The sequence below is a fragment of the Protopterus annectens genome, chromosome 1.part1 (genome assembly GCF_019279795.1).
Source record: "Protopterus annectens isolate FY-2018-M chromosome 1.part1, PAN1.0, whole genome shotgun sequence".
In the NCBI taxonomy this organism is placed as follows: Eukaryota; Metazoa; Chordata; order Ceratodontiformes; family Protopteridae; genus Protopterus; species Protopterus annectens.
In genome coordinates this window covers 186,511,462-186,535,598 of record NC_056726.1, presented here as the reverse complement: position 1 = coordinate 186,535,598, position 24,137 = coordinate 186,511,462, and the positions used below count along the sequence as shown (strand labels likewise).

Genomic DNA, 24,137 nt, shown 5'->3' with positions numbered 1-24,137 from the left:
AATTTTTGAAATTTTTATTCTCATTTGAATATATATTTTTATTTGAATGTGTTTTATCTGAATATGTATACATATATATACAACCGCATTAGATAATCTGACTTGAAAGTTTGAAGTGGTTACATTATTGTGTCTTGGTTCACAGAGGGTTAACCTCCTGTGAGTAATCTCTCCTTAGTTGTTCATTGGAGGATTTGAATTAATTGGACCATCTAAGATAATTAAATATGTATAAATATAGTTGTTACTCTTTGTGTGGTGATCTGAAGAAGCGTATTGTTATGCCGGTAAAGCCATCCCTGTGTTTCATCTAATAAATATCATCGTGTTTTAATACTCTGGATTTCATCATTGTCTCCTGCCTCTGCGTTGGAACTGAACGTGTTTTTTCTACTACTTGTTTCCTGGTTTGTAACGGACAGTTCCTATTTGGAGTGGTGATCTTTGTTTTAAGATTACTGTGGTGTTGTCTGTCTTTAATAATAATTGCCCTGGATGCAGAAGGTCCTTGAAAGCTGTTAGGGCATTTTGAACAGCCAACATCTCTTTTTGATTGATGTGAAGATGCGTGTGGTCTGTGGTCCACTTGCCCTGAATACATTTTCCTGCCATGTGTGCTCCCTAGGCGTAATCCGAAGCATCTGTTGTTAGAGTCTGTCTGCTGTGGGTAGAGTGAAAGGCTGACCCTTGTTGAGGTGACATGCCTGTGCCCACCATCAAAACTCCTGTTGTAGGCAGGGAATTATTGGTATTACTGTTTCTAAACTGTGAGAGTGCTGAGTCCAAACACTTTTTAGGTACCATTGTAATTTCCTCATATGCAGTCTGGCATATGGAATTAGTGGTATGCAGGATGCCATGAATCTCAGGGCCTGCAGAATTTTTGTTGTAGGGAGATGGAACTTGTTTGCCAGTAATTGAAAATATTGAGTCAGTTGTCCTTGTTTGTCTGGCGTGAGATAAGCCATCTGGGCCCTTTGTATCCAAGCTGGCTCCCAGGAATATTATCTGTTGTGAGGGCACTAGTTTTGACTTCTTTTCGTTTACTGTGTACCCTAGGGAAATTAGCAGCCTTTTTTAAAACGCCAGATGCTTAAGAAGAATGTCCTTTTTCTCTGCTTGAATGAGACAGCCGTCCAGGTATGGATATATTTGAATTCCTTTTTGTCTGCAAAATGCAATTACTGGTGCCAGGCACTTTGTAAAGACCCAGGGTGTAGTAGATAAGCCAAACGGCAGTGCAGAGAATTGGTAGTGCATTGTACCTGCTTTGAATCTCAGGTATCTTCTGCAATCTTGTCTGATAGGGACATGCAGGTATGCCGCTTTGAGGTGCACAGTAACAAGCCAAGCCTTCTTGCCCAGCACGGGAAGACGCTGCTGTACTGTCAACATTTTGAATTTCGGAACATCCAGGTAAGTATTTAGAGTTGAAAGGTCTAGTATGGGTCTCCAGGCTTTGTCCTTTCTGGGGACCAGGAAGAGTCTGGAGTAGAATCCTTGTCCTTGTTCCTGCTGTGGTACTTTTTGAATAGCTCTCATGTCCATGAGGGCTGAAATTTGTTTTTGAGCCTCTGCCCATTGATTCTGTGGCAGGTTTGGCATTCCCTTTAGCCTTGGTAAAGTGTGAAAGTGGAACCTGTATCTTTGAGACACAATATTCAGAACCCATTTGTCTTGGGTGATTGTTTGCCAATTTTGAGAAAAAAGTGCTAGTTTCCCCCCAGAGGAAGCTGCCAAAAGGGAAGTGCTTGGCATACGAAGGGGGAAGTCATTGGGACTGTTTCCTGTAAGGTTGAGACTTGTCCTCACCTCCTTTTGGGGTTGAGGTACCCCACTGTCGTCTGCAAGAGCCTTGGGGTTGAGGTCTGCCTCTTGGGTGTCTGTATCTGCCTCTCTGTGGCCTGTCTGACACTGGAAAGGACCAATTCTTTGTAGGCCAGTTTCTGCTAAATCGAGGTGGCTGTACCTTTAAGAAATCTTTGACTGTTTGCATAGATTTAGCTTTATCCTCTATTTTCTTTAACACCTCTTCTGCCTTAACATCAAACAAGGTATCATGCTGCAAAGGAGCATCCAATAATTTTGCCTTGACATGGTCAGGTAACCTCTGTTCTTTTAACCGAGCATGTCTTCGAATCACAGAACCTGTAACTGCGGCTCTACAAGAGGCCTCTAAAGAATCAAAACCACATTGCAGAGTATGTTTTCCCACCTGTTCAACTGCATGCAATAAAGCCTGCATTTCTTTATAGTCAAGAGCTTCTGAGCTTGTAAGCATTTTCTGTTTTAAACTGAGCCATTAAATATTGTTGGTACTTAAGCATGTGAAACTGGCAATTTAAAGCCCTTACTGCTAAAGTTGCAGAAGTGTAAACTTTCTTCCCCCATCTATCCAATGCTCTAGAATCTCTGTCAGAGGGGACTGGATTTTTTGCAATGGAAGCCTTAAACCCTTTGGGACCCTGGGAAATGATTTCTGGGTCAGCAGAAGGGTTTTTATGAAGAAACTTGTGAGTCAGGGACTCTATAATACCTATCTGGCTTGGCTGGAGCAGGGGGCAAAGAATCAGGAGATAGGCTGGATTCAGAGAACACATCATCCACAATATCTAACACAGGCAGAACAGCAAGGGGCCTGTGCTGAGGCAATAAAAGGAAGTCCCGGACTCTTTTCTTGGATTCTGAATAATCCTGACTTTCCCAATGGAAATGCTCCCTCATGGTATGTGAAGTTTCCCCAAAAGAGTAATCCTCAGGAAGAGAGGCTGAAGGGATAGATTCTTCAGCATCAGAGTCCTCATAGGGGGGTAGAGAGTATCCCTGGTCTGAAGAGGAATCAGAGGAAATGGAAACCTGATCAGAGGAATCATAGTCTGTATCCTGCCTATGCCTTTTCTCAGAAGGGAAATGGGAACCCCTGATTAGAGTAATGAGGTCTTCAGCCATTTTGAGCATCTGTTTCTTAGGCATGGAGGACTGTCCTGGAGAATGCTGTACTTGCTTTTGTCTTTAATAGTGTTTTTATCTTGGCTGTTGCTTTAATGGTAAGTTGTGAAGGTCTGAAAACACCCTCAGAAGCAGATGCCTGCTCAGCGGCTCCGGACCCATCTGAGGGATTAGTTTCCATAGGCCCAATACCTTGAGTTTCCAGAGGCCTAGTTGTCTCCACGTGGGAGTCGGAGGTGGCCTGTGGCTCTGAGGTAGCGGGTGTCAGGGGCTGCGAAAGCACCTCACTGAGAACCGGTGACTGGCCTAGAAGAGGCTTCTTCGTCGGTTTTGGACCTCGGATGCTTGTCTTCATCCTTGTCTTTGCGTTTTTTATGAATAGCGGTCGTCGGTTGATCCGACGGAATTGTATAATTGAACCTTCGGCCAAAGTAGTGCAAAGCAAAATCAAAACGTCGTTTGATAGTGTGTTTGTTAAATCTAGCACAAAACCGACAACTAGTGACGTCGTGATCAGGGACTAGGCATGGAATACAGTAAGAGTGGAAATCCTTATGAGGTATTTGCTTCCCACAAGAAATACAATTAACTTTCTGACATCAGAGGCAAGAAAAGAGTTTCCCCAATGGGGTACTTAGCTTTATTGAAGACTTCGGATCTGAAATTCGACTTAGAAAATCTGAGGAGTCGGCCGACCGGCACTTGCGAGCTGCTTTTGCTTCGGGCACCGCACTGCAAGAAAGACTGAAGAAAATGGCGTCGGATGCATCTTATATACCCCTGGCGCACTGACGTCAGCGAGTATGTGACAGCAACCGACACCGGACCAAGACTTTGGAACTCTGGCAGACTGCGGGACCGCCTGACGGCAGGATAACCCAAGTGTAATAACTGCAGCAGTGTAATAAGATGAACATCTTAGCTGCCCAGCAAAGGAATAGCACAAGCTGTTAGTCAATCCTCGAAAAAATACTGCAATATTTCTAGAAAAATGTTTGTCTGGAGTTGTTACTAAAAGGCTCAACAAACAAAAATACTGGTCTGCATGGGAAGTAAAGACCATCACTCAGATGTGATACAAGACCGGGCTAAGTATTTGTGATATGCATTTTTCCAAAATAAAGCATTGCTAAACCAAGAGCAATCAAGAATAAAGATCTGAAACAATGGAGTATGACAAAGTATAAATAATGTGATAAAAGCGAATTTGCAGTATAATAAAACGTTTTTTTTAGTATGCTTAAAGTGTACTACACATACCTCTGGATAACTCAAACTGGGCAAAAGCAACATGAACAAATGCAAAAGTCTTGCAGTTTAATCTAGCCAGCTGAAACTGATCACGTGCATCATCTTGGTCTTCAAGGCTGTAAAACATTTTTACAGTAATAAAATACAGAAACTCTTCATTGAGAGCATATTTACCACTATTCATAATACAAAAACATGCCAAAAATCCTAGTATGTTTTAAACCACATTTTCCTGCTTTACTGAAATTACAGGTTTGGCTGCTTCATTACATATCTAACGAACCACAAATGATCTTGACAACATAGGATCATAGGAGGTTACTAGGCTAATGGCCATGGGGCCCTTACAGGCATAGCCATGAGTTTATCCCCAAATAGAAAGCTCAGTCAACACCTGCTGCCCCTTGTCAATGAGGGATACAGGTTGAACCCCTGGGACAAATTTGTGGTTTCCCCATCCACTCATCAAGGTTGCGCCTGAAGAGGGTCAGTGAGGTGCTCTGACGTGTACGGGAAGTCTATTCCAGAGACAGGACAGCCTCTAGGAGACAAACCTGTCTCTCCAGCAGGTTTTGTTGATGTTGCATATTAGATTCAGGCATTTTGAGTGGGTAGTGCGTGAGGAGTTAGACTTATGGATCATCTCTCTAGTAGGGCAGGGTCCGAGATTGCCTTGTAGGCAAAATACAGATCATCCCTGAGCAATATGTAAGATACCGAGCAGAGTGATACTGATTTGAACCTGTCTGCATAGGACAGGTGTTGGAGGCCATGCATTCTCTTTGTGAGGTATTTAAGTGGCCTTTCCACTTGGTGTGCAGATGTTTGGAGAGGTACATCCCAAACGAGGCATTATACTCAATTACAGGTCTAAAGGGAGAAGAGAATAGAGAGGTAATAACCTCCTTTTCTCTGGATGCAATCCCTTTACTTATGAGATGAACCAAGTAAAAGGCTTTTCTGACAACTGCCGATACCCGATGGCCGAATGTGAGGTTATCAATCTGAATGCCCAGGTCTCTCATTGTCATCCCCTTGCACAAAGGTGGTGCCACTACTGACCCTGGAAACTATCACCCCATTAGCTTGGGAAGTCTGATCTGTAAAGCCATGGAGCGTATTATGGATCTCAAACAAGGACATAGGCAATCGCCAAGCACTTCACCCTATCCAGTTCGAATTTGTCAAGAGCAGATCTTGCCTGCTGAACTTGGTTGACTTCTTTGAGACTGTCACCAAGGCCCTGGATGAGGGAAAGTCAGTACATATAACTTATCCTGACTTGGCCAAAGCCTTTGACACAATCCCCTACTCGGGCATCATTGAAAAGCTAACACAACTTGGCATAAATCCCTATCTCGTCAGGTGGGTGGCCTACTGGCTCACTGACAGAACACTCAAAGTCAAAATAGGCACCTCCGATAGCAGACCTGTCACTAGTGGAGTTCCCCAGGGATCCGTCCTGGGACCCCTACTGTCTGGCATCCATTTCGCAGAGGTCCAGGCAAAGATAAAAGGCCTGTGGCTGACCAAGTTTGCGGACCACAACTTGGGTGCCGTCACTGACTCCCCAAATGATGCTAACATATTGCAAGAGGGTCTCACAGCAACTAATGACTTGGTGACAAAGTCATGGCCTCAAGCTAAATGCAAAAAATGTATCATACCATTCGATAAAAACACAACCCCTACTGATTACCACATCAATGGCAACCCTTAAGTACACAACCTGTGGTCTGACAGTAAATTATCTCACAATGTGACCCATTACTTGGATCAAAAAGCCAGCACTTCCCTTGGCAACAAGAAAGCTACTTTCTGTCATAATAGTACTTTCCTATCTTTAGAACCATTGGCAAAGAAAAAAAGGGACTCAGAAATTCAAGGATATAATTGGTATGGTAATCAAGAAAAACTGGCTCTATTTGCAGATGGTATTTTATGCAGGACAAAAACAAAAAGGGAATTTACAGTGTTGCGCAACATTTTAAGACAGTTTCAGATCTTCTTGGGATACAAAATTAATAAAGTTAAAATAAAGGCAACATCAGTAAATTATGTACCCACACACAAATTGGTTCCATATATATGGGGACATGATAAAATGAAGTACTTAGGAGTATGGATTAGAAATGATTCTGTTGTGGCAGCTATAAACTGAAGATAATAGAAAACCAAGAAACTAGAAGCTTTATTCTTTGGATATGGATACTAAGATACAAGCAATTATAATTTTTTTAGTCCCTTTAGTCTTCTATACAGGTGAGGCATATTTTTATCAATCAGTGATGAAGCTCTTGATAGCAATTAAAGAGTTGAAAGATTTTATATGGGAAGGGAAGACAGCAAGGATCAAGTGGGATGAGCTATTACTTCCAATATAACAAGGAGGACTAGGCTTACCCAATTTGGGGGGGGGGGTATTTTAGAGCAATACTGTTAAGGCTCTTATACATTGCATGAGCAGAAAGCTTTAATTCAAAGTGGAAAGGAATGATGATGATACGGGGGGGCACAAAAAATGAGAGATTCCGATTTTGCATGCAGACTCTTAAGGAGAACAATAAAAAATCAGAGTATTATATTCATAAAATAGCAGGGAGTATTCTAAGAACTAAATCAGCACGAGAATGGAGAAGAGAGATTCTGCCAATATGGATGACTGTGGTTAGGGATACAGATAATAGTCAAGACAGGGCTGAAATTTATTGGAGAAAACTGGCAAAGGAACCAAGGTACTGGGAGCAGATAACTAGAAAGGTAATACAGTGGGAAGAGGCAAAGAATTTATTTGGACTGCAGGTTAGAGACTGCCTTCCCCAAAGATTAACAGAGTATAGGCAAAGAGAAAGAAATACAGGTGTCCTAAATGAAAGAGCAGCACTGGTGGAGTTTTTTAAAAAAAAATTAAAACAGAACCTGCCATTAAAAAGGAATAATTAGTAGAGCATATAAAATATTGTATGATAATTATAAGAATTAATCAGAGGAGCTTAGAAAGGATTGGGAAAAGAGACTGGATAAGCAATTCAGAGAGAGACAATGGGGGGGGGGGGGGGGCACATATATGTTTATCTCCCAAAAATGCAACACAGTCCAAGTCTAAAAGATTTAGGATCTTTGCCTGGAAATGTTTACACAGGTATTTTTATACCCCAAATACACTCCAAAGAATTTTTCTTCAGGTGGATAGCAAATGTAGGTGGTGTGACGGGCAAGAGAGAGGTGGCTGGTAACATGTTTTTTGAGAGTGTAATGAGCTACCAGACTTCAGGGATTCAATGCGGACCACTCTGTCGGAGATGCTGGGGGAGCGGAATGGACTGACTGGGGAGATTATTTTTATTTTCAGCTATGATACAGAATTGGAACTGTATAGGCATAGTAAATATTTGCGGAGTCTAATTATGTTGGCTGCCAAAAAAGCAATTACTAAAAAATGGAAATCTAAGTCTAGACCAACTTTACTAGAAGTGGTGAATACAGTAACACATACAACTGGAATTGGGATCTTTAGAAAAGGAAAGGAAAAAACTACATAGGAAAAATGGGAATTGTGGGAATATATGCAGAGAAGAAAAAGTTAAGAGGCAGGATTTAAGTGAGCCATAAAGCTTAACTGAGAATGACTGGATGACTTGTGTATAATGTTAGCAACTACAGTTGTTTCAGTGATCTCTGTGATGTATAATATTTGCAGCTAAAGTGGCATCAATGTTGTTTATAATTTATAAAAATGTAAGCTTGCCTATGTCATACTTAATTTAATAAAGCTGTTTATTGAAAAAAAGTAATTGTGGCAAAAGAAGATACTGCCAGCAAATCTATCGGGAATTTTGCAAATATATGTCTATTTGTGAAAATCAAAATGATTTATTGAAGATGCTTGTGTTACAACTGTTAGAACTGTATGCCATGAGTATATCAAATTGGTCTGTACAGACGTGTGTTAAAAGGGAAAATAAGTGATTGTGCTTAAAATGTAACCACAATGTACCCTACTGGAAGACAGAAATGTACATGCACTAGTGTAACTGTTTAAATGTATATATTTTAACAGTGGAAGCTGGAACACAGCAGGTTAACTTCAGAAAAATAGCTGAAATTACATTACTTTATGGCTTGGCCATAAAAAGATGGTATCTTTCAGTTTCAGTGCAGCATGAGACAATGTCTGTACTTGGAGCTTTCTATATTGTGTTTGGAGTGAACTAATTACTAGTTTTGCAAACATGAAGAAATGTTAATTGTTTTATGACTTCCAGCATCTGCAAAAGATCTGAGGTTTATGTATTTTCGCAGGTAGATGAAAAAAACTGCTAGCTTCTAGCAATGGGAGTTTTACCTGGGAACTAGGAGTCAGATGACAAGAAATGATGCCACTCTGCAAGCCATCTCAACAGTAACATTTCAGGTATTAATTTGAAAAGTCTCTGAGTGAGAGAGAGGATTGGACTGGGCATAAAGATCTACTCACCACATCTGCCTTGATGCCAAATAAGGCAACTACGGTATGGTAATTCTCTTAGATTCAATCAGGAATATAGTGAAGCTTAGTTTAGATATTTTTGTTTATTTGAGACTGTCCTGCAATGTTGTTTTAAACATTTCTTGTGGTTTTGAACTTTGATGGCACTGTTAATACATATTTAGTATTGGCTTGTTCTTTTATTTATTAAATATATTTAAACCTCTCATTGTGAATGATCGTTGCAGAGCTATTTAACTTTTGAGAGTACTTGCATATTTACTTGGCGACACTGTGTAGGCCACTCCTAACAGCCTTGCTCTTGGTCAAACTACCATCTATGTTATTAATATTACACAGTAAGATTGGATATCCTTTGTTAAGGGCCTTAACGTAGCTGCTAAGGAGTTGGCTGGTGGCAGTGATAACTAGTTTTTTGTCTGGGCAAAAGACGGCATAGCTAGTAAACATGTGCAAGCCTTTCCCAGGTGTGTGCATGTGTATAAATCAAACCTTAAAGGGAGTGTGTGCGTCAGCTACTCAGGCAGGGACACGAAGCAATGGTTGGACAGAAAGGGTGCTGGAGGTCTTGGCTTGGCCACTCAGCTGAGATCTCAACTCTATAGCTGTGCTAGTGTGGAGTCTTAGTGGGGATCAGGAGAAACCAGCCCCAGACTGACTGTGGTCTCCGTCTGCTCTTAAGGGAAACTGCACTTGATGCAGACAGCTGCATCTGGAACAGTGCGTGTGTACTTGTCATCCACCTAGGGCACACCCCCCACTGTTGCCAGTGGTGAATATTAAGGCTCCTTGATTACTGTTCCAGTGGTGAGTTGTCACAATTGGTGATCAGTGGTAGAATCACATCATCACAAATTAGGATTCAGTGGTGTGGATATTGAACTCCTGTATCCTGTAAACAGTGGTCACTAAAAGGTGTCTGCACTCTCAAGCAGCCACACAGTGAACATTCAGAGTTTCATATCGCAATAGCTTTATTTTTTGTTAACTTAGTCAGGGAAAGCAGGCAAGAATGTCAGCAGAGGAGTATAGCAAGCTGACAAGGAACCAGTTGGCTGAGATGTGCCAAGTCAAAAGTCTGGGGCATGCCAACCTGACTACAGCAGAAATAATTGCAGCTTTAACCACAGCTACATAAACACCAGCAACCCGAAGGACAACCACAATGGACTTGGGGATATACAACTCTCAGAAAATAAACAGTTCAACTTTGCCTCAGAGAACTTAAAAATCTGTCTGGAGTTAAAGACACTTGAACTTAAGGCCAAACGTTTGGAAATAGAATCAGCAGAAAGACAGACATTTGGAGGCTGAAGAAAAGGAGAAACACAAACAAATGGAATTAGAATCAGTGGAGAGACTGATGTCTGGAAGCCGAAGAAAATGAGAGACTGCAACGTTTGGAGGCTGAATCAAATAAGAAGCAGGGGCAACATGAAAAGGAAATGCTGGCTCTTCACCAGGATCATGGGGGTTAGGGGGAAAGGAGTAATTGAATCCCAGATGCAATAAAGGTCAATACATTTCTTCCACAATTTACAGAGGCTGATAATTCTGATAGTTTTATTCATATGTTTGAGAGGGTATGTAAACAGTATAATGTTGACCAAGGGCTCTGGGTGCGGTTCCTGACCCCCTTACTCCATGGTAAAGCTGTAACTTTTTGGCTTTTCCTAGTTAGTGGTCGCCACAGCGGATCACCACTCCGCTATTGATTGGCAGTGGATTTTTATGGTGTCGAGTTGCCAGCCCAGCGCCCAACCTTCACAGAAGGCATACACACACTCATGCACCTGCCTTCATGTCTTTAAAGTTGATTCGACCACAGAGAGGACATGCAGGCTCCACACAGAAGGCGCTCCAGACGAGACTCGAACCAGAGAACCTCTTGTTGTGAGGCGACAGCGCTAACTGCTGCACCTCCGCAGCCTGTATGGTAAAGCTGTAACTGCTGCTTCTAAATTGTCTGATACTGATTTCTTAAATTATAATACCATTAAAAGTTGTTTATTGGAATGCTTTGAGTTAACACCTGAAGCTTATAAAAAAAAAAGTTTCATGAGCATAGATGCAATGCAGATGAAAGTGTGTGTGATTATGTTACTGAGTTAAGCACTTATTTTCATAGCCGGGTGTCAGGTTACCACTTCTAAAGGGCTAGCAGACATTTTGGTGATGGGACAAGCCCTTAGCACTTTGCCAGAGGACATGAGAATCTGGCTGGCGGATAGACAATGTAACATCACAGATGAGTTCAGGAAAATGGGAGACCTATACCTAGCAAGCAGAGCATCACTGCACAGGAAAGGGAAACACAGTGCTGCACATGGGTGGGAACCCATGGTGGGCAGCCTAAGTCATCCCAACAGAGGCCGCCAGTAAAAGAGGAAGCCACTAGTTCAGGTACACAGCCAGGATCAAGGGTTAAATGTTTTAAATGTAACCAGTGGGGCCATGTAGCATATAGATGTCCAGGGAGACAAGGTGGGGAACAAAAGGTGAGAGTAAGTGAGAATGACAGAATGCCAGCAGTACGTTGTCTGGAGACAATAAGTGTACCAAACTACCACAAGAGGTTATATCCTGTCTTAGTAGATGGGAAACAGGCCACTGATAAGACAGGCACAGCCTCTGACTTAACCATTGTGAAGCCTGCAATGGTTAAAGAGGAGCACTATTTGCTTCGGCAGCCTACTCCAGTCAGAGCTTTAGAAGGGATCCCAATCCAAATACCTTTGGCTAGGGTTCACCATGACTGAAAGGACAGAATAGGAAGTAAGCAAGGTGTGTTTGAGGAGATACCTGCAGATGTCCGGATAAGGTACTGCATTATCAAAATCATTCTCTGCGTGCATGCAGTCAGGCTTGGAGACAGGCATGTGGTTCTGGTAGCCTGGGGAGGACCAAGACAGACTGCACACTTGATGCCAGGACTGGTGAAGTGGCTACTTCAGGGAGGGAGCTACCCGGTAGCACTGAGACAAAAGGTGAGCCACAGCTGCTGGTGGATACTGATGTTCCCTCTGACAAAGTGACTACAAGGGCAGAGGCGAGTAGTAGTAACCAGGCTGACAGTGAGGCACAGCTGTCACAGGATACTAGCCTTCCTGTGGAAGCAGAACTGGTAAGGGTTACACAGAGACAGTTGACACAGGCTCAGTTCTCAGACCCTACATTACAAAGTTTGAGGGAGGTAGCTAGTGAGGCACCTGATTCTCAAGGAATGGGGAATCTGTATAATGGGACAAAGGGTTACTGTACACACAGTGGACCCCTGAGGAGGGGCTAGAGGGTGAGAGAATACAGAAGTTGGTAGTGCCCAGAGCCTACCATCTGGCACATCTAGCCATAGCCCATGACATTCCCTTCGCAGGTCATATGGGCATAAAGTGTACCAAGAGACATATTATGCAGAACTTATATTGGCCTGGGATTTCAAGGGATGTAACAGGGTACCGCGGGACCTATGAGCAGTGCCAAAAAGTAGGCAAGGCAGGAGACAATATCAAAACTCCTTTGATGCCTTTGCCTGTGATTGAGAGTCATTTCAGAGGGTAGGTATGGATATTGTGGGGCTTCTGAGGACCCCAAGTTCCACAGGGGAAAAAGCATATTCCAGTGGTGATAGACTATGCTACTAGATACCCTGAGGTGATGGCTCTGTCATCTTTTGAGGCAGAAAATGTGGAAAATGCTTTGTTAGAGATTTTCATCAGGGTGCGTTTCCCAAAAGAAATACTGATTGACAGAGGTGCCAATTTCATGTCAAACCAGCTGGCTTGTCTGTGGGAGCACTGTGGGGTAAAGCACCTAAAGACCACCCCTTACCACCCCCAGACTAATGGTCTGGTTGAGAGGTTATTTGCAGACCAGTTTAAGGAGTGGGACAAATATTTGCTTTCAGCTGTTGTATGGGCATAGGGCGAGGGGACATCTAGATTTGATTCATGATGCGTGGGAGGAAGAGTGTGACTCCCACAAGGAGTCTGTTGTGGCATGTGTCCTAAACCTCAGGACAAGGCTCAGAGAACTCATGGGCTTAGCCCAGGAAAATGTGGCAGAAGCCTAATAGCAGAAAAAGTTCTGGTATGACAGGAATGCTTGAGCTAGAGTATGCAGTGGGGCAGCACGTTATTGTTCGCATTCCTTTCAGACACATCAAGCTGTAGGCAGTTTGGAAGGGACCCTTCAAAGTGGTTAAGAAAGGTCAGTGCTGTTAACTACATGGAAGAACTGGTAGGGAGGAGGCAGGGGCACAAATTGTGCCACGTTAACACCATGAAACCTTACCATGACAAGGAGACCCTGTTGCCAAGTATTTGCAGTAGAAGGCAGGAGTCTGAGGGGGATCTAGGGCTACAGGGAGCTAGCCAGCAAAATCCCAAATTACTAAGGTGGAGCCTAGTATTGCAGGCCTATGACATGACAGTGAAGCACTGTATTGGCGTCAGCAATGCAAAGGCAGCTGGGATCTCAAGTCCCAGATAGGCTAATCCATCTCAAGCAACATTTCTCAAGGGTCACTTAGAAAACTAGCTTGAGTCTTCGGGGGGGGGGGGGGGGGGGGTGACAAAGGGAGATACTATTAAGCACAGCTATCTGGAATTTTGTAAATTATGTCATTTGTGATCATCACCATGACTTGTATAAGGTGCTTGTGTTGCAACTGTATGTCATGTGTATGTCAAACAGGTCTGTACAAAAAAAGTTATGTACTCACCATAACGTTCCATCTGAGTAGTTGTACTTCATTTTTCTGCAACCTGTGGGTATACGGATCCGTATCGGATTCGAGCCAGCAACTTTTTTTCTAGCATCTGCTCCAAGCTCCGTGCTCCTCCCCTTACCCATAATACCCTACTACCTCCTATCTCCCCTCAGATCGAGTTTGCTGCAACTAACAATATATATGCAACTCAACCCAATAAACCAAACCTGTGAACAGGATAAGTTCCGGGGGATGGAGGGAGGGAATGTTGCAGAAAAATGAAGTATAACTACTCAGATGGAACGTTATGGCGAGTACATAACTTCTTTATCTGAAGTAATTAACTTCATTTTATCTGCAACCTGTGGGACAGAGTCCCCAGCTACACCGGTCATGGGAGGCTCTTATGGAAGGATATTCCTGAGCACTGCAGAGCCAAAGGATGCTCTACCCCTCGAAATCAGATCCAATTTGTAATGGGAAATGAAGGTATGTGAATTGGCCCATGTCGCTGCTGCACAAATATTGCCCAAAGGTACCCTGGACCAAAAAGCAGAAGTCGCCATGGACCTGGTAGAGTGAGTCTTAACTATACCAGGAGGAGATAAACCTTTTGCTTTGCAGGCATGTGAAATGCAAAGAGTGATCCATCTGGCTAAGAAACTTTAGAAATAGCTTTTCCCATAAACACTTTGGAAAAGGAAACAAATAATTGATCAGTCTTGCGGAAATACTTTGTTCTATGAAGATAAAAACAAAGTTGTCTATGAACATCTAACAAATAGAGTTTGTATTCACCTTTATTTTGGAAGTTAGGAAAGAAAACGGGCAGATTAATGGACTGGTTTATGTTTGCTTCGGATGCCACTTTAGGTAAGAAGGAAGGGTTAGTACGGAGGGAGACCCTATCCTTATGGAAGACCAAATACTGAGTGACGGCAGACAGAGCTTGAAGCTCAAAAACGCTCCTAGCCGATGTAATGGTGACTAGGAAAGCAGTCTTCCAGGACAAAAATTTTAAGTCCACCGAAGCTACAAGTTCGAAACGAGGGGCCACCAATGCCTGTAAAACAAAAGTAAGGTCCCAAGGAGGTACAGAATATTTGACAGGGAGCCATAACAGAAAAGTACCTTTAAGAAAAGCCTTACACAGCCTAGAGGAGGCCAAGGCCATGTTGTCTTCACCAACGTGAAAACTGGAAATGGCCGTCAATTGTATTTTCACTGTGGAGGAACTAGCTCCTTGTTGAAAGATACCAGACAGGAAGTCCAACACCGCTGGAAAAGGGGCTGTAAAGGGATCTATTTTTCTCTGTGAGGCCCAAATGGAAAAGCACTTCCATTTACTGCAATAAACTTTCCTAATGGAGTCTTTAAGAGAGGCCACCAGAATGGATTTTACCTGGGATGAAAGACCGGGAGTCCTGGAAATTAATGGAAATGGAGCAACCAAGCTGTTAGCTTGAGGCTGCCCAGATCGGGCAGACGTGTCCCTGAAGGATGGGAAATTAGATCTGGGCAGGGATCCAGAACCCACGGGGGAGCTAAGAGATGAGACCGAAGGAATGGGAACCAAACTTGACGAGGTCAGAAAGTAAAGTCGTGTACACCTACCACAAATGTAGATGTTAGTGTCTTCACTGTTGCAGTCATGACTGTAGGGTTCTCCCCTGCCGGCAGGCAGTCCTCGGTTGGCCAGAATCCCAAAGTCTGGGTCCGGCGTCGGCTGTTCAACCATGCTCCCTGACGTCAGAGCGCCAGGAGTACAAAGCTGACAGCAGACGCCATCTTCTCCAGTTTTTCTTGCCCCATATGTCAGGAGTCCAAAAATGATAAAGGTCCCATAGCCTTTGCAAATACACCTCAGAAGAATGGTGAAAAAAGGAACCACACAAAAGTAAAAATAAGAGGGACAGGAGGGAGAGCAGACTGCAACAGTTAAGACACTCAAACATCTACATTTATGGTAGGTGTACACAACTGTACTATGTTCGTGTTTCACTGTTGCAGTCATGACTGCAGGGTAGAATCCCAAAGCTGAAAGAAAGGGAGGTGGTCATAAAGAAGAAGGGGCGGCTAAAAGGCCCTGCAAGACTGCAGAGGCAAAGCTTGCCCTAGACTTAGAGTAGAGAGGTAGATTGTAGTGCTTAGAAAAAGTATGCACTGAACTCCAAGTTGCAGCCTCCAAAATGTCTCTGGTAGAAACTCCCATGAGGAAGGCCGCAGAAGTGGCAGCAGCTCTGGTGGAATGAGTCCGTATACTCCCTGGGATTTGCTTTCCATGGTGTGAATAACAAAATCTGATTCCATGAGCAATCCATTTAGAAATGGTCCGTTTTGAAATGGCTTTACCTTGGGAACTTGAAGCATAAGAAACAAACAATTGTTCTGATTTTCTGATGTCCTTGGTTCTGTTCAGGTAAAAACGTAGTTGTCTGTGTACATCCAAGGAATGTAAGATCCTTTTCCCCTTTATTTTGAGGAGTGGAGAAAAAAGTTGGCAAGTGGATAGTTTGATTTAAAGCCACTTTGGAAGCCACCTTAGGCATGAAGGTAGGATTAGTCCTCAAAGACACCCTATCTTGATGAAAAATAATATAAGGTTCCAAAGCCATAAGAGCTTGTAACTCTGAAACTCTCCTGGCAGAGGTTAGGGCTAACAGGATAGCTGTCTTCCAAGATAAGAACTTGATGTCAGAAGAGGCAGCAGGCTCAAAAGGAGGCAAGGTTATTTTTTTCCAAAACATAGTTGAGATCCCAAGCAGGAATGGGAGGAGATCTAGGAGGTCTTAAATTCTTAGCTCCTCTGAGAAACTGTCTCATGAGCTGGTGGGAAAAGATTGGAGGGTCTGTATTATAATGAGCAGAAATAGCAGAGGCATGTATCTTAATGGAAGAGAAAGAGAGACCCTTATGTAAGAGATCTGTCAAGTAAAGCAAAATTGAAGGAATGTTCGGAAGAAGAGATCAGAATCCTGAGCCTGCATCCAGGAACAAAATCTTTTCCATTTTCCTGCATAAGATTTTCTAGTGCTAGGACGTCTGGCTTCTAAAATGACATCCATAACCTGCTGAGAGTTCTGACATGAGAGTGTAGAACCTGACCCTGATGTTGGGCCAGAAGGTTCGGAGACTGAGGTAAAAACCAAGGGTGCTCCAGACATAGGTTTTTTTTAGAGTTGGGTACCAAAACTGTCGAGGCCAATTTGGGGCCAGCAAGATTATCATCTTGGGCTTGTCCTGTTTTATCTTTAATAATACCCGTGGAAGAAGAGGAAGAGGCGGAAAGGCATATCCCGAGAGGTTCCTCAAACTGAATGATAGGGCATCCACTTTCCAAGCTTCTTTGTGGAAAGTCCTGGTGCAAAAATTCTGTAGTTGATGATTGAGATGGGATGCAAAGAGGTCTATGTGAGGACATCCCCAGACTGCCGTTATCATCCTGAATATTTTGGTGTCCAGCATCCACTCGTGTGGATCCGAAAGGTTTCTGCTCAGACTGTCTGCCAGGAAGTTTTGCTTCCCTGGTAGAAACTGAGCTTGAAGGCCCAGAGTGCAAGCTAGAGCTGTGTTCCATAGATCCATGGCTAGTCTGCAAAGGGGGGTAGGAATGAGATCCCCCTTGCTTGTTTATGTACCACATAACTGTGGTGTTGTCTGTCCGTATTAGTAGTTGTCCTGATTGCAGAAGATTCCTTAAGGCCATTAGGGCTTTCTGAACAGCTAACATTTCCTTTAAATTGATATGCAGGTGCTTCTGATCCTTTGTCCAAAGGCCCTGCAGACAGTTGCCCTGAAAATGGGCTCCCCAAGCATAACCCGACACGTCCGTGGCTAGAATCTGAGTGGCAGGAGGCAGACAGAAGGGTTTCCCTTCGTTTGGAGTACATGCCCTGGACCACCAAAGAAATTCCTTTTGAAGGCAAGGCAGGACGGAGATCAGTATGTCTAAACTGTGGCAATGCTGAGACCATACACTTTTTAGGTACCACTGTATTTTCCTCATATGTAGTCTTGCATATGGTACAAGAAGGATGCAGGAGGCCATGTAACCCAGAGCCTGCAGGAATCTCCTTGCAGATAGCTGAGTTAAAGTTGCCAAGGTTTTGAAAGTTGAAGCCAGCTATAATTGTTTTTCGGATGCCAGAAATGCCATCTGGGTTGTGGTGTTTAGAAGAGCACCCAGAAAAGTTATCTGCTGTGATGGTGTCAAATTTGACTTTTTTATGTTTACAGAGAATCCCAGGAACTTGAGGAGGTTTTGTACAAACTCTAGATGCTGGAGTAAGACATTCTTGCTGTCTGCCTGAATTAGACAATCGTCCAGATAAGGGTAAATTTGAATTCCCTTGAGTCTGCAGTAAGCTACTACTGGAGCCAGGCATTTGGTGAAGACCCTGGGCGCAGTAGACAATGCAAAGGGCAGCACAGAGAATTGAAAGTGTCTCGATCCGGCCTTGAACCGGAGGTATTTTCTGCGTCCCTGCCTGATGAGAATGTGTAAATATGCCTCCTTTAAATCCAAAGTTACCATCCACGCATCTTTGGATAGCATTGGAAGTAACTGCTGTAGAGTAAGCATCTTGAATTTTGGAATTTCTAGAAAGGTGTTCAAGACTGACAGATCCAGAATGGGTCTCCATGAGTTTTGCTTCCTGGGGACTAGAAAGAGACTTGAGTAAAAACCTTGTCCCATCTGTGAAAGTTGAACCAGTTCTATGGCTTTCATAGCCAAAAGAGCTTCCACCTGGTTTAAGGCCTCTGTCCATTGATGTTTTGGAAGGTCTGGCCATCCGTTTGACCTTGGCAGAGTATGAAATTGGAATTTGTAACCTCTTAAAACCACATCCAGAACCCACTTGTCTTGGGTTATACGAGTCCAATTTTGATAAAAAAAGAGAGAGTTTTCCTCCGAGAGGGGGGGGCTTCCAGGCAAGAGGTTCCTGCAGCCCAACAGAGGGAGTCATTGAGTTTGTTTCCTATGAGTTTGTGACCTATCCTCTCCTCCCCTAGGGGTGGAAGCAGTCCACTGTCTTGGTCTACAAGAAGCTTGTGTTTGAGGCCTTCCTCTGGAACGTCTACATCTACCCCTCTGAGGCCTGTCTGAAGTGGGAAAGGACCAATTTTTAGAAGGCCAATTCCTGCTAAATCTTGGTGGCTGTACTTGTAAGAAATCTTTAACTGTTTGCATGGACTTCGCCTTATCCTTCATCTTTTTAATCACCTCTTCAGCTTTTGATCCAAACAAGACATTATGCTGAACAGGAGCATCCAATAATTTAGCTTTTACTTGTTCTGGCAAATTTTGTTCTTTTAGCCATGCATGCCTTCTAATGACTGTGCCGGAGGCAGCAGCCCTACAAGAAGCCTCCAAGGCATCAAATCCACAGTGTAAACCATGCTTCCCAACTTCTTCAGTGGCATGCAATAAGTCATGTAATTCCTTATCTGCACAGGCAGAAATGGAAGTAAGCTTTTGTTTTAAAACAGACAAGAGAAATTGCTGGTATTTCAGCATATGAAACTGACAGTTTAAAGCCCTAACGGACAAAGTAGCAGAAGTGTACACTTTTTTGCCCCATCTTTCTAAAGATCTAGAATCCTTTTCAGTGGGAATGGGTTTTTTGGCAGAAGCGGCCTTAACTCCTTGAGGACGGAGAAATGGTTTCAGGGTCAGCAGAAGGGTTCTTGTATAAAAACTGGTGGGAATCAGGAACCCTGTAATATCTATCAGGCTTAACAGGAGCAGGAGGAAGAGAGTCAGGGGTTAAGTTAACCTCCGAAAAAGCATCATCCACAATATCCAAAACAGGAGGAATAGCCAGGGGTCTATGTTGGGGGAGAAGAAGAAAATCCCCTAGTCTTTTCTTAGATTCCGAATACTCCTGTCCTTCCCAGTGGAAATGTTCCCTCATTTCATTCAAAGTTTCCCCAAAAGAGAAATCCTCAGGGGGAGAAGCTGAAGGAATGGATTCCTCAGCATCAGAATCCTCATAAGGAGGGAAAGAAGCCTGATCAGAGGAATCATAATAAACATCCTGCCTTGGCCTTTTATCTGGAGGGGGATGTGAACCCCTAATCATAGTAAGTACATCCTCTGCCATCTTGAGTAACTGTTTCTGTGACTTGGGAGCTGGTTCAGAAGAGGCCTGTGTTGCAGTCTTTGATTTAGAAGGGGTCTTTGCCTTTATAAGAAGCTGAGTAGGCCTGAAAACCCCTTCGGAAGCCGGTACCTGCACAGCGGCTCCGGACCCATCCGAAGGAGCATTGTCCGAAGGTCCTGCAATTGAAACATTTTAAGGCCTGGTTGGCTCCTCATGAGAGTCCGTTTCGGCCATCGGTTCTGAAATGGCCGACGACAGGGGCTGCAAAAGCGCCTCACTGACGACGGCCGAACCTGAAGCTGGCTCCGGTTGTGCGCTATCATCAGATTTGGACCTCGGAGGCCTGTCTTTATCCTTACAGCGTTGTGAACTCCGGTGGCGGAACCGTATCAGGCGACATTTTGTAGTTAAAGCGCCTACGAAGTAATGAAAAGCAAAATCGTACCTTCGTTTAATTATGCGTTGATTGAATCTAGCACAAAACCGGCAACTAGCTACGTTGTGGTCAGGGCCTAAGCAAGGAATACAGTAAGAATGAAAATCCTTATGAGGTATTTGCTTCCCACATGAAATACAATTATTAACTTTTCTGACATGGTGGAGCAAGAAAAAGTTTCCCCAATGGAGTACTTAGCTTTGAGTGGAGAAGAAAGTCTTGGACTGAAGTTTATCAGAAAAATAGTCAGGAGTCAGCCGACCCGAGCTTGCGAACTATCACCGCACGGCAAGAAAGACTGGAAGATGGCGCCGGCTGTCAGCTTTGTACTCCTGGCTCTGGCGTCAGGAGCATGGTTGAACAGCCGACGCCGGACCCAGACATTGGGATTCTGGCCGACCAAGGACTGCCTGCCGGCAGGGGAGAACCCTACAGTCATGACTGCAACAGTGAAACACGATGAACATCAGGACAATGAGGATCACTTTGCACTGTAGTCGGCAAGCTTTCTGAAGAAACTTCGGAATGAGAGGTAAAGGTGGATAAGCATACAGAAGCCCGGGGGCTAAGCATGGACTAGAGCATCTCTGGGGACTTCCCCTGGTGAGGGAATCAGAACGAAGAACTCGCTGCACTTCGCGTTGGAAGGAGATGTGAAGAGATCGCAGCAAGACTGACCCCATGCAAGGAAAATCTCCTCCGCTACTGACTGTTTCAGAGACCACTCGTAAGGCATCAGAATGGCCCGGCTCAATCTGTCCGCTAAAATGCTGGAGCGCCCCGGGATGTGCGTTGCCATCAGAAACTGACCAGTGGAAATCACCTATTCCCACACTCTCATGGCCTCGCGACATAGAGGGTAGGATCTGGTTCCCCCCCTGCTTGTTGATATACCAGATGACCGACATGTTGTCTGACTGAATTGCAATCAATCCGAGAGGGAGGACTGTGTGCAAGCCTTCCAACGCTAAAAGCACTGCCCTCAGCTCTAGAACATTTATATGCAAATTTGTCTCTGTCTGGGACCACATGCCTTGGACAGTCCTTCCCGAACAGTGTCCCCCACAATCAGAGTTGGGAGGCGTCCGTGGTCACTGTGGTTTGGACTGGGGGTGACGCAAATGGGCATCCTTTTGATATCTCCGGTGAAGTTAACCACCAAAGAAGTCCTGCAGACATGACTGACCTTGATCGGAAATTCCATGGGTAGGTCTAGCCAAGACCACTGAACAGCCAGGGTCCATTTAAGAACCCGCATGTGAAGTCGAGCATAAGGGAGAATAGATATGGCGGCAGACATGGATCCCAGAGCCCGGAGAACCTCGCTCGCCTTTGAAGACTTGGAGTTCGCTATCTGAGCTATGTGGCACCTGAGATGTAGAATACTGTCTGGAGGTAAGAATACCTTCATCTGCAAGGTGTCTACCCGTGCCCCAATGAAGTCTAGAATTTGTACCGGTTGCAAATGGGATTTGTGAACACTGACTAATTCCCAGTTGACTAATTCCCAGTAGGTCTGCTAATCGAATGAAATAATCTTGGGCCAGACACAAGTGATGCTTGTTGTGCGCAGTGAAGAGCCAGTCATCCATGTATGGAAACACCTGAACACCCTGAAGCCTCAGGTGAGCCACTACAACTGCCATTACCTTGGTGAACACCCTGGGGGCTGTGGCGAGACCAAAGGGTAGGGCTCTTAACTGAAAATGACTGGCTCCCAGCAGGAATTGCAGAAACCACCTGGAGCTTCTGTGTATTTTGATGTGGTAGTAAGCATCCTGAAGGTTTAACGAGCACATCCAGTCGCATTCTCGGAGATAAGGTAGAATGGACTGTACGGTGACCATCCGGAATTTCTGTTTGGCTACAGACAGGTTTAATGTTGATAGGTCTAGAATGGGCCTGAGGTCCCCCGTCTTTTTTGGCACAAAAAGAACCTTGAGTAGACGCCTAATCCAGACTGATCAAGGGGGGAGGGACCTTTCGATGGCTCGTTTGAGAAGCAGCTTTGAAACCTCTAGAGCTGCGGCCTCCCTGTGAGTGGGTGGAACATCCGGGAGGTGTTGTGTAATATTTGGAGGGGCAACAAAAGGAATAGTGCAACCTCTAGATATTATCTGAAGAACCCAGCGATCTGTCGTAATGAACTACCATGCCGCTGGGTGTAAGGACAATCATCCCCCGACTCCCTCCAGGGTAGGACAGTCGGGCAACCCCTCAGGGCTGCTGACCGGGTCTATCAGAGAAGGGTTCCCTAGACCCGAAATTCCTGGGAGCCCCTCTACCTCTGGGTAGGCATCGATCCTGTCCCCCTCCGCCTCTGGGGGAATAGCTGTTCTGAGAATCCCAGGAAAACTGAGATTTTCGGAACCACATCTTCTTCTGCCCTCTGATTCCTAGAGAAGGACCGCTGAGGGTTAGAGAAGCGGACTCCGATGGGAAACAAAGTCTTCCCGTCCTTTTCGCTCTGGACAAGTGTGTCACATACAGTATTCCCTAAGCGGAAAGAACCGTCGTAGGGAGCGTTGATAAACACCTTGAAAGGGTCCGCGAACTGACACAATCTGAGCCAGGAATGACGCCTCATGGCTATGCCTGTCCCAGCCGCCCTAGCTGCTCCTTCCATGGCATGGGAAAGTAGCCGCATAGATGTGTTTGAGACTGACTTCAGAGTAGACATTTTTACCGAGAACAGCTGTTTGTCCTGCGGCGATAAAGACTCTGGGGGCGACTCAGCGAATTCCGAAGCAAAATCAAGCTGAAGCCGAATTACATGCACCAAATAATTCAACGCACAGATAGAAAAAGTTGCTGAGGAGTATACGCGCTTCCCAAACCTATCCACCGACCTGGACTCCTTGTCTGGAGGATGGACTAAGGAACTCTCCTGTGCTAGTTCCTTTTTTGTGGACCAACATAGCATCAACTGGGGCTCCTCTTGACCAGGGTGGTCTATCAGAAGATAAAACCTTGTCAGGGCATTTGGGGATGGGCTCTACGGTGTCGGGCTCCTTCCATGCCCTCGTGGTGATGAGGTCCACCAAGGGGTCTGCTGGTGGAGACACCCAGGAAGCAGATGGGCCCATGCCAAAGGCCTCCAGGAACACTGACTCACCCCCCAGAAGGTTTTGGGGCTGACCAACCTTCCCTCTGGTGGAGGATCTCCACAATTTCTCCGAAGGAGACGTCTTCGGGAGGTGACCTGGGGGAACCTTCTCCTTCATCTAAAGTCAGTGTCAGTAGTGAGGGACCTGGGGGAGTCCTAGTGCCTCCTTTTGCACTTGCACTTACGGTGACCCTCTTCAGTGGGACTTTCAGAAGGGGATCCACGCGCCGCAGGGGTTGCCTCGGGGAAAATTACCTGGGGATCCTCTGGCATGGGCTGTCCCTGAGACAGGATGAAGCGAGTAGTTGCCAAATACAGGGGAGCCTGGGTGGTATCCGAGGGGATGGGCTGGGGTCTCAATCCCTGGGAGAGAACCCTCTCCACCACTTCGAAGGCAGAGTGAGAAGTCCTCCCCGGATCCGAAGCGGGGACCGGAGCCGAAGATAGGGTAGCCTGAGGTCCGAGGGAATGGATCGGATCTGAAAAGATCGAAGCCGAAGAATCCATTCCCCCGGGTCCAACTCCCTGTCCGCGGCTCCGAGAGTCACTCGGATCCGAACAAGACTGATCCGAGGAACTCAAAGTAACAGCCAGAGTTGAGGTTGGAGGAACCGTCAGCACAAAGCTACCAGCTCCGAAAAACCTCGGATCCAAGAGCCTCGAAGCCGAAGCACGGATCGGGGAAGGAGAGATGGGGCGGAAAAGAGGCATGGATGTCACCCCTTCAGAGGGAGAGGGACCCCTGGCAAGACTCCCATCTGAATTTGGGTCTGAATAAATCTCCGCATCATTCTGTCCATATCCATGTCTGATAGGCTCAGAGTCTATCTCGAAGAGGCAACAGACTCTGATCTGGCTGGTCTGCGCAGTGGGGTGGAGGGCCTCAGGTCTGAATGTTCCAACGGCTCCGGTGAGAAATGAGGAGACCGGAGCGGAGGAGAAACAGGCCTCATGGTCTTAGATGGGGGCTGAGAAAGAGCTCCCTATCTGGGGATCTCTTACGATGCCTGTCCATCTTTTTCTCCCTTTCTTCTCTGCACCTTTCCTTTTCCTTCTCTTTTTCTTTTTCCTTATCTTTGTCAGACTCGCTGAAG

At 45.0% G+C, this 24,137-nt stretch overlaps 1 protein-coding gene across 1 annotated transcript in view; it reads right to left on the bottom strand.

Moving 5' to 3' along the window:
- TTK (TTK protein kinase) overlaps positions 1-24,137 on the bottom strand; it is a gene marked incomplete at its 5' end in the record, with an annotated part of 1,887,454 nt that overhangs the window by 1,536,123 nt on the left and 327,194 nt on the right.